Source organism: Pinus tabuliformis, chromosome 8, assembly GCF_031772625.1.
Source record: "Pinus tabuliformis cultivar Carrire ecotype Pingquan chromosome 8, CPIR1, whole genome shotgun sequence".
Lineage (NCBI taxonomy): Eukaryota > Viridiplantae > Streptophyta > Pinopsida > Pinales > Pinaceae > Pinus > Pinus tabuliformis.
In genome coordinates this window covers 1,011,072,285-1,011,081,609 of record NC_142294.1, presented here as the reverse complement: position 1 = coordinate 1,011,081,609, position 9,325 = coordinate 1,011,072,285, and the positions used below count along the sequence as shown (strand labels likewise).

Genomic DNA, 9,325 nt, shown 5'->3' with positions numbered 1-9,325 from the left:
GGAATAGAACTAGGAGATTAGCGCAAGACAGAGGTTGGTCTTCTTTGTTCTTCTCTCATCTATATTTCATAAAGGAAAAACGAAAGTAGCTTTACTTTGTTTGTTTCTAAGGTAGCTATCACACCTTAGTGGGATAATCAGTTCTGTGTAGACACTTTTCCCTGTAACACCGTTCCTTGATATGCCCTTGTGGAAGGTTGGGTGTCCAGGTAATGAGAAACCCCTCCCTCGGTCTGAGCTCCATCGAGATCACAATCTTCCCCACCAATGGGCATGAGGTGGCATTCTTATCTCAAGCCTTTGTCATCAAGTGAATTCCTCATCCTCTTGTGAGCGACTCCCCTTCTAAGGAAAGAAGTAGGGGGTTGTGTCTTTGTTTCTCCCTTTGGATTGTGGGTTTTTTGTGCGACTTGGTCATTTCTTGGTTTTATGGTGTGTGATTTACGAACATCCCTCTCTTTAGCGGCCTTACACCATCGATATATTTGTGGCCCATGGCTTTCTCCAACATTGAGTGTCAGCCTATGACAACTCCTCTTTGGAGTTTGATTCTTGACCCCCGTTGACTTTCTTGCTGGAAAGGTTGTTGGGTGTTTTGTACACAGAGGGGTGCAATAGCAGGGTGGGTTTTCTATTAGTGTATTTTTCATTTGAGGCCTTGTGCTAGGTTGTGGGGTTGTTTACCTCTTAGTAACTTCCTCCAAACACTAGTCTCATCGTGTCCCTCATATTTTCTAGTGGTCAAGTTTAGCGGTTGTTTGATTGTTGTATGTTATGTTGTAAGCTAGAAAGGATGTTGTGCCGTAGTGTATGTGGAAGGGTGTGAAGAGGTGGGATGCTTTGATTGGGTGCCTCGTTTCCTTTATTTTTGGTTAGGAAACATCTTCTCAACATGCTATTGAGCCTATCTCTTTTCTTGGGATTTTTTTTTCTTTAGTGTTGTTTTCATCCCTTCTTCCTTTTTCCCCTAGATTTATGGAGAAAAGGTGGGATTTTTGTGGATTGGTTTTTAGGAAGGATGAAAAGTAGTGCAAGTTCCTTGGGTGGTCACCCTAGTGCTTCTCAACTATCACCCCCTGTAGTTCCTCCGATTTTGTAAAGGCACAGGATTTGGGAAGCTTGTTCTTTATTTGAGCCTCTCCTTGTGAGCCTGTAGCCACATTTGATATCTCTTTCTTTCATGTTGTTTTATTACCTTCTTCCTTTTGGCCCCTAGCTTTATAGAGAAAATGTGGGATTATTGTGGGTTGGTGTTTGGGACGGACAAAAAGCAGTGTGAGTTCTTGGGGTGGCAACCCTAGTCCTTCTTGATCATCATCCCCTATGGTTCCCCCATTTTCGTGAAGGCACGGGGTTGGGGAATCTTGTTCTTTGTTTGAGCCTGCCCTTGCGAGCCAGTAGGCACTTTTGATATCTATTTCTTTCATGTTTTTTCTCCCCTTATTCCTTTTGGCCCCTAGCCCTATGGAGAAAAGGTGGGATTGTTGTGGATTGGTGTTCACGAAGGACGAAACTTAGTTCCAGCTCTCTAGGTGGCCACCCTAGTCCTTCTCGATCGTCATCTTCTTCAATTTTTCCCTTTTTGTGAAGGCATAGGGCTTAGAATGCTTGTGATTTGTTTGAGCCTCCCCTTATGAGCTAGTAGCCATGTTTTATCTCTATTTCTTTCACCTTGTTTTCTTCCCTTCTACCTTTCGATCCCTACCTTTACAGAGAAAAGGGGGAACTATTGTGGACTAGTGCTTGGGAAGGATTAAAATCAGTGTGAGCCCTTGGGGTGGCCACCCTAGTCCTTCTCGATTGTTGTTCCACTCATTTCGCCCCTTTTTTCAACGGTGTGCGGCTCAAGAGGATTTTTCTCTTTTTGAGTCTCCTCTTGTGAGAGGGTAGACACCTTTGTTCTCTATTTCAGCCTTAAATTTGTCATGGGGGGTTCCCTTATTCAGTGTTGTGGCGGATTTTTCAGTAATATGTGGAAACAACTCTCAGAAATAGATATCTCGGCTCTTATTATGATGAAGAACATAGTGAAATGTCATACTTAGTGTGAATTGAGGAATCATGTGAATCATCGAGTTTTGGAATGCAATTTTCACCTGAGGCCTCGATTGAGGGAATTTTTGTCTGGGTGTCGTATCCCATTCAAGCGTGCTTCCTGCAATATGTTAGGAGTAGTGAAGCTGGTCGTCTGTGCCCAATGCGGTGCGGTTGGTTGAAATACCTCAAGTGATGTTTCATGATGTGCATTGGAAACTGGTGATCTTGTCCCCTTGGATGGGTTGTTGGTGTTAGTTGATGCAGGCTTTATGTGGCATCGCTCAAATTTTATTTTCTCTCTCTTGTCCTCCCATCGGTAGGGAGGATTTAGCTCCAACTTACAACCTCAGCTGAGGTGAGAACACCTGCTGAGTTTAAGCATATAATAAAGTGGATGAAAACAAAACTTACAAGGATTCCCCTAGTAGCGGCGAGCGAACCAAGAAGAGCCCATCATGAAAATCGAGCGGTAGTGTCACCTGAATTGTAGTTTGTGGAAGTGTCCTCGGCAATGGACCTGGGCCAAGTCCCTTGGAAGGGGGTGCCTGAGAGGGTGATAGCCCATTGGGCCAGGACACTGCCACATCATGAGGCATTGTCGGCAAGTTGTGTTGTTTGGGAATACAACCCTAATTGGGTGGTAAATTTTTCCCAAGGCTAAATGATGGTGAGAGACTGATAACCAACAAGTACAGTGAGGGAATGATGTAAAGGATTTTAAAAAGAGAGTAAAAAGTTCTTGAAATTTTTGGGAGGGAAGCGGATGGAGTTTTTTATGCATCTCAGTCAGATGTGGAATGACTTAGGTTGGTCTACTACTCGACTTGAGGTGCGAACCAAAACAGGATACTACATCATCAGAAGTGTAGGTGGATTACTACCTGTCAGTTTTCCATTGTGATGGTCTAGGAATGAAGTGTGCGCCATTGTGGTAGGCCATGTGCACCTTCACACTCGTGGTGTTGGTTGGTAGGCTTTCGATTTGACCTATCTTGAAACACATACCAAGGAGTCTAACATGTGTGTGAGTCGATAGGTTTGAAAACCTGTGAGGTGCAAGGAAGTTGAAGGGAGAGATCCCCTCTCTGGGGAGTGCATCATCAATCGACCTTGAGCTTATGTGAAGGGTGCAAGTGTGATCACACCTATTGGGACCCAAAAGATGGTGAACTATGCCAAAGTAGGGTGAAGCCAGAGGAAACTCTCGTGGAGGCTCGTAGCGATACTGATGTGAAAATTGTTCCTCTAGCTTGGGTATAGTGGTGATAAAGTAATCGAAACATCTAGTATATGGTTTCCTCCGAGGTTTCCCTCAAGATAGATAGAGCTCACGCATGAGTTTTATTGGGTAAATCAAATGATTACAGGCATCGAGGGCTTAACGCCCTCGACCTATTCTCAAACTTTAAATAGGTAAGAGGGTGTGGCTGCTCCATTGAGCCATGCATGGAATCGAGAGCTCCAAGTGGGCCATTTTTGGTAAGAAAAACTAGTGATGAGGGATGAACTAAAAGTCGAGTTATGGTGCCAAATAGCAGGCTAACTTGGATCCTAGAGAGGGTGTTGGATGATTAAGGAAGCATGACGGTGGTCATGGAAGTCCAAATCCACTAAGTAGTGTGTATCAACTAACTTGCTAAATCATCTAGCCCTGGAAATGGATGGCACTGAAGGACGCAACCTATACTTGACCATCAGAAAAATTGCCTAGCTTCGATGAGTAGGAGGACATGAGGGTCGTTGAGAAACCTTGAGCATGAGCTTGGGTGGATCAGCCACCAGTGCATATCTTGGTGGTAGTAGCAAATATTCAAATGAAAACTTTGAAGAATGAAGTGGGGAAAGGTTCCATGTGAACAACACTTGGACATGGGTTAGTTGATCCTAAGAGATGGGGAAGCCTTGTATCAAGGGTGCACTTTGCATGAGCATCTAAAGGGAATCAGGTTAATATTCCAAAATTGGGAGATGGCGGCGAGTGAAAATGTTAGGAAATTTGGAGACGTCATCAGGGGCCCCAGGAAGAGTTATCTTTTCTTTTTAACAGCTTGCCCACCCTAGAATCGGTTCACTCAGAGATAGGGTCCAACAGTTGGAAGAGAACCACACATCTTGTGGTGTTTGTTGCACCCTTGGTGGCCCTTGAAAATGTAGAGGATCGAGTACTGTTCATGCCCGGCCGTACTCAAAACTGCATCAAGTCTCCAAGGTGAACAACCTCTGGTCAATAGAACAATTTGTGTAAGGAAAGTCAGCAAAAAGGATCCATAAATTTGGGAAAAGGATTGGCTCTAAGGGTTGGGCCTAGGGGTTTGCGACCTTAACTCATCGGTTTTCAATAGTCTGCATGAGCTGGTCTTGTAGAGAGGGTGGGTAGTCGCGTGCCAATTGGGCTACGGAGATAGAATGCCCCTATTGGGAGCTTTTCCCTAGGATACGAAAAATCAACTCAGAACTGGTACGGACAAGGGGAATTTGACTGTTTAATTAAAAAAAATCATTGCGATGGTCCTTGCATATGCTAATGCAATGTAATTTCTGCCCAGTACTTTGAATGTCAAAGTGAATAAATTCAACCAAGTGTGCTTATATGATGGGAGTAACTATGACTCTCTTAAGGTAGCCAAATGCCTCATTATCTAATTAGTGATGCGCATGAATGGATTAATGAGATTCCCATTGTCCTTATCTACTATCTAGTGAAACCACATCCAAGGGAATGAGCTTGGAAGAATCATCGGGGAAAGAAGGCCTTGTTGAGCTTGACTCAAGTCTAGCTTTGTGAAATGACTTGAGAGGTGTAGAATAAGTAGGAACCATTTTTGGTGCAAGTGAAATACCACAACTTTTAATGTTATTTTACTTATTCTATGGGGAAAATTCGGGGCACTACCTATATTTTTTCCTTAAGGCATGTTTCGGTAGGTCGACCTAGGTGGAAGACATTGTTAGGAGGGGAGTTTGGCTGGGGTGGCACATCTGTCAAAAGATAACGTAGGTGTCCTAAGATGAGCTCAATGAGAAAAGAAATATCGTGTGGAACAAAAGGGTAAAAGCTCATTTGATTTTTATTTTTAGTATGAATACAAATCGTGAAAGTGTGGCCTATCAATCCTTTAGATTTTTAGAATTTGAAGCTAGAGGTGTCAAAAAAGTTACCACAGGGATAACTGGCTTGTAGCATCCAAGCATTCATAGAAACATTTACTTTTGATCCTTTAATGTCAGCTCTTCCAATCATTGTGAAGTATAATTCACCAATTGTTGGATTGTTCACCCACCAATACGTAACGTGAGCTAGGTTTAGACCATCGTGAGACAGGTTAGTTTTACCCTACTGATGAACTGCACCGCAATAGTAATTCAACTTAGTAGGAGAGGAACCGTTGATTCACACAATTGGTCATCGCATTGGTTGAAAATCCAGTGGTGTGAAGCTACTGTGTGTTGGATTATGACTGAATGCCTCTAAGTTAGAATCCACACTAGAAGTAGTGCATGTCGCTCTTCGACTGTATCTTGACTGGCAGTAGGGGCGTTGATTTATCACCCCCAGGGGCCTGTGTCATTTGCAAACCGCGACCATGAAGAATCTTAGTTGGGGTAGCTTTGAAGTTCAATTCCAAATGGTCATTGAGAAGAATCCTTTGCAGACGAATTAAATACACGATGGGGTATTATAAGTGGTAGAGTGGCCTTGATGCCATGATCCACTGAGATTAAGCCCTTGGTTGCCTAGATTCATAGCTTCACTCTTGTCAGACATTATTAAAACAAATCTAGAGAACTCTCCCGCCTTTGCCTTTTCCTCCAAACGAAATTTTTTATTGCTGACATCTCATAAATTATTTCCTTGGGGGTAGGAAACTTGGGGACGGAAAAGGTGTGAAAACCAAGGAAAATTGGGGTTTCCATGTCACGACCCAGTGCCCAAAATTTGGGGTTTCCACGTTGTGACGGAAAATGCGTGGAAACTTGGGAAAATTAGGGTTTCCATGTTGTGCCATGATGCCCAAAATTTGGGGTTTCCATGTAGTGCCTTGATGCCCAAAATTTGGGGTTTCCACCCGACGCTCAAAATTTGGGGTTTCCACTCAGTGCCCAAAATTTGGGGTTTCCACCAGACGCTCAAAATTTGGGGTTTCCATTTCGCGTTGTGATGGCCCAAATTTGGGGTTTCCACTCGGTGCCCAAAATTTGGGGTTTCCACCCGATGCTCAAAATTTGGGGTTTCCATTTCGCATCGCGATGACCCAAATTTGGGGTTTCCACTTGGTACCCAAAATTTGGGGTTTGCATGTCGCGCCCTGACACCCAAAATTTGGGGTTTCCTCCTAGCACCCAAAATTTTGGGTTTCCATGTCCCTCGATTCCCAAACCTGGGGAAACTCAGGGTTTCCATGTTGTGCCTCGGTGCCAAAACCTGGGGAAACTTGGGGTTTCCATGTCGCATCGCGGCACCCAAGGCTAGGAAACTTGGGGTTTCCATGTCGTGCCACGGTCGAAACCAGTGGCACCTAAGTCTGTGAAAACTTAGGGTTTCCATGTCCCACCCTTAATGGAACCACTGGTTTCCATAATTTATGGCACGATGGAAACTCGAGGTTTTCAACAAAGCCCCAATGCGGGGAACTTGGGGTTTCCATGAAGATGGAAACTAGCTTGCAAGTCTGGGGAACTTGGGGTGTTTCAAAACCGCTGCCCAAGTCTGGGGAACTTGTGGTTTCCATGTCGCAGAGCAATCAAAACCACCAAAAAAAACCACCCAAGTCTGGTAAACCAAGGGTTTCCATGTCTCGTCCCTAGCATGGGGAACTCGGGGTGTCCATTTCGCGGCGCGATGGAAATTGCTACCCAAGTCTGTGGACACACGGGGTTTCCATTTCACATCACGACAAAAATTACTACCCAAGTCTAGAAAACACAGGGTTCCCATGTCATATCGCAGCTAAAACTATTTCACAAGTTTGGGGAGCTTCTAGTTTCCATTTCTTCACATGACAGGGAATTTCTTGCCAAGTCTGGGGAGCTTCAGGTTTTGATGTCATCGCATGACAGGGAATGGTCATAGAAGTTTGGGGAGCTTCAAGTTTCCATGTCATTGGGTGACAAGGAATGACAACCCAAGTCTACCAAACCTAGGGCTTTCCATTCCATGGCATATGATGGAAACCGCCCAATTATGGGAAACTCAAGTCTTCCATGTCTTACCAAGACAAAAACCACAACCTCAGTGTAGAGAACTTTGGTTTCCATCTAGAGGAATGAGAGAAAACTGCCCAAGTCCATGGAACCTGGGGGCTTCTATTTCATGGCATGAGGGAAACTTCCTAAGTTTGGGAACATCCAAGTCTCCATCTCCCACCCTGGTGAAAACCACAACCCTAGTGCGGGGAAATTTGGTTTCCAGTTTACAACACGACCGAAATCATCTAATTTTATGGAAATCATGGTTCCATGTTGTGGCACGATGAAGAACCACCAAGTCTTGCAAACTCGGGGTTTCCATTTCACGGTGGGGTGGAAACTACTTACCTAGTCTATCTTTGGAACTTTGGGTTTCTATGCCTCGTTGTGATGGAAGCCATCCAAATGTGGGACAATCAAGGTTTCCCTACCCCACTATGACGAAAGCTGCCAAAGTGCATGAAATATAGGTTTTCCATGTCCCAACACTTAGGTGGGGCCTGGGGTGTCAAGGATTCAAGTCGGGAGCATTCGAGAGAGTCAAAAAATAGAACCCATAGTACGGGCATGCCTTGATGTGTAACAGGCACATGCGTTTAGTTGAATGTGACTTGGGTGAGCATTCGGTTATATGTGACAACTTGGCACAACATTCGCTTATGTGCGACAGTGATGGGCATAGCGTGTTGGGCGGGGTGCCTGCCCCTTGATACGTGCACGATAGGTAAGTCACCAGTGGAGGGCGCATGAGCGACCCATGTTGGGTGCCCAGATGAAAGAGGTGACCATGTGCAGATGAGTTAGGACGTGGGAAAGTGTGCAATGTGCACCGATGGGTGTAATCAACTAAGTGTTGGAGCTGACCCATGGGTGCGACGATGCACATGAAGGGACACGACGGTTCGTTGGAATGGGGTGTGTTGTGGTTATGTGGCAACTTGGCTGGGCATGTATGATGATGGAATCGACCCTTGTTATTCCTGAGAGACATGACCCTTGGGTGAAATGATGCATTTAAGTAAGGAGGATGGCATTCAACCAAAGGAAATCGAACTCAAACATCCACATTGCAAAACAATTGCAAAGGGAGGAGTTGGGCGAAAATATAAGGAAGAGAAGGCCACAGCTAAAAGGGTTGCACCGGCAGGTGAATTACAGTGGATGGGTTGGACTTAGTAGTGCAGAGAGGCAGAGCAGGCCAGGTTACTGACCGGGGTAGGTAGGTCGCATTGCATGCGGGCCATGTGCCCTCAGTATCGACTGCACCGACAGGAAGTGTTTGGGCACCACAAAATGGAAAGTTGGGCAGACAGGTGGGATACTTGGGCACGGGTGACACCAGTCAGAGTTTAGGTGTGGATTTTTGTCGTGCAGGGCACATGAAGTGCATCATGACCACACAACATGATGGGATGAAAGAATAATTAAGAAGATAAGTTGATGATAAGTTATTTTCTTTGCATTGTTAAGAACACTTATTGGAAATTTGACTTAGTGTTGAAGTAGGCACAAACCGTGTACTCAAGTATTGGTAAAACGAAAAAGTATGGTGGTGTCGCACTTGATTATGTGTGGTTGAAAGACTACCACTAGGAAAGGGGCATGCCATGGGGTCTCCCAGTTCCTCTTCGATAAAAGTCACCAAATTGCAGGGAACCCATGGTTTTCATGTCTTGCCTTGTCGAAAGCCTCCCAAGTGTAGGAAATTTAGGGTTTCCATGTCTCTTCGTGATGGAAATCAGCCGGGTGTAGTGAAATTGGTGCTTTTGTGTCCCTCCCACAATGGAAGTCGCCCAAGCACACAGACATCGAGTCTACAACCTCACATAAAAAAAGTCTTAGTTGTTTAAGAGAATGAAGGTTTCTTCATTGGTAAAGGATCTATCTAAGGATCAAAGGTTGGATTCTCTTCTAGATGTATTCTACCAAGGACTATAAAAAGTTGAAAGAACGACGAATCGGCGGGGAATGAACTGTCAAAGAAACAAAGTGCAGAGAGGAGGAAGAAATTGACTTCTGTTTAGAGGATATTCTTGTAAAGGGTCTAGGGTTTGGCATCAATCAATAAGAAGCTTTAGTAAGAGAAAATTACGAAAGGGTT

At 44.6% G+C, this 9,325-nt stretch overlaps 1 non-coding gene and 1 pseudogene across 1 annotated transcript; both read left to right on the top strand.

The window, feature by feature from the left end:
• The first annotated feature begins 1,980 nt into the window (after positions 1–1,980).
• On the top strand, positions 1,981–2,134 carry LOC149238812 (5.8S ribosomal RNA; annotated as a pseudogene).
• Positions 2,135–2,378: 244 nt separating this feature from the next.
• On the top strand, positions 2,379–5,782 carry LOC149238811 (25S ribosomal RNA). The gene has a single exon (XR_016246904.1). It is a non-coding gene; the product is annotated as a 25S ribosomal RNA (ribosomal RNA).
• Positions 5,783–9,325: the final 3,543 nt, after the last annotated feature.